The 1,654-nt window shown below is 45.7% G+C and overlaps 1 pseudogene; it reads right to left on the bottom strand.

Annotated features, from left to right (window-relative positions):
- Window positions 1–955: 955 nt before the first annotated feature.
- On the bottom strand, window positions 956–1,646 carry LOC117800852 (annotated as a pseudogene).
- Between the last annotated feature and the right edge of the window lie 8 nt (window positions 1,647–1,654).

Here is a 1,654-nt window from a genome sequence, read left to right as displayed (position 1 = left end):
GTTCATCATCTGTCTTTTTTCATGCAGGCCTCCTCTTTATCTTTCCGATCTTAGATTCTATGTCATTTGTCAAAGAGACCCTCTTTGCCTCCCCACTCTGAAGACAGTCTTTTCTGAAACTCTCTATCAACATTCAGTGTATGTGTTTTTTTTTACAGGATTTGTTATGATCTGTAATTAAATGTATTTGTTTATATTTTTGTTTCCTATTTTCACTAGACTCTAAACTACATAAAGGAGAGACTATTGTGTCTGTGTGTGTGTGTGTGTGTGTTACTGTATGCCTGGTCCTTAACCCATAATAGGTGCTTGGTAAAAATTTGTCAAATGAATGAATAGTAAGATATCCCCATTTCATTGCTCTGATGGCAGATTTTTCCTGGCCGCTTGAGGATATCAGTACCTTCAGTGACTCAAGTCTTCTTTCTACATGACTGAAGTCATAAGCAAACTCACTTGGTCTGAATCACCGGTGTTTGCTGAGCCATTTAGGCAAGCATCTGAGTGAATGATGTAGTCAAGTGCTGCCCAGCAATCTAAAGGTTCATTTCAACATTAGTTACCACCCTAAGACAACAGCCTGGAGAGGCGACACGGTGTAGTGAAAATAGCATGAGCTTCTGTTGATGCACTTGGCTTAATAGCCTGCTTCCAGCATTTTCTAGCTGGGTGACCTTGGGCATGCCCTTGGCTCTCTCTGAGCTTTCGTTCCATCATTGTAAACAAGCATAAAATCTACCTCTCAAGTGGCTGTGGGCATGGAGTAAATACAGAGTGCCTAGAACAATTTCTAGCATATGGAAGATCCTGAAAATCACAGCTAGTGGTATGATTGTGAAATATTGGACCGAAGAGAATTTCTAAGTCATAAAGCCCGATAAATGTTAGGGGACTTATTCTTTTTAAGGTGTTTCTTGGATGTGGAGCACCAGGTCTCTTAAGAGCCTAGACATTGTCATTTTTTCCCTCTCCTCTCCAACCTCCCCATGAACTTGTTCAAGGCATTCTTCATGTCTTCATTCCTGAGAGTACAGATGATGGGGTTCCACAGAGGGGTCACTGCGGTGAAGAACACAGACACCACCTTGTCCTCCGGGAGGCTGGTGGATGGACGGGAATCAATGAAGATGCATTGTCCCAGGAAGAGTGACGATGGTGAGGTGTGCTGCACAGGTGGATAAGGCCTTCCGCCTGCCTTGGAGGTCTGCTGCCTTAAGCTCACCAGGATGACCACATGGGACACCACGAGGATCACAAAACAGACCACTGAGATCAGCCCACTGTTGGAGATGATGAGGATTTCAATGATGTGGGTGTCCGTGCAGGCCAGTTTGGTCACCTGAGGCACATCCCAGAAGAAGCTGNTCCCAGAAGAAGCTGTCAATCTCATCAGGACCACAGTGGGTTAGCTTGATGGTGAGGGAGGTCAGCTATATGGAGTGGTTGGTGCCCCCCGTCCAGAGGTCCACAGCCAGCAGCACACATACTTTCCAGTTCATCACTGTCATGTGCCGCAGGGGTTTGCAAATGGCCACGTACCGATCGTAGGCCATGACAGTGAGGAGAAAGATCTCGGTGTAGGCAAAGAGGTGCAGGAAGAACATCTGGGTGATGCAGGCCTCAAAGGAGATGAGCTTCTCTTCTGATCACGTAT

Source organism: Ailuropoda melanoleuca, unplaced genomic scaffold (genome assembly GCF_002007445.2).
Source record: "Ailuropoda melanoleuca isolate Jingjing unplaced genomic scaffold, ASM200744v2 unplaced-scaffold8420, whole genome shotgun sequence".
NCBI classification, from domain to species: Eukaryota; Metazoa; Chordata; class Mammalia; order Carnivora; family Ursidae; genus Ailuropoda; species Ailuropoda melanoleuca.
Note: the sequence above shows the minus strand (reverse complement) of the source record. Positions and strands in the feature narration are given on the sequence as shown.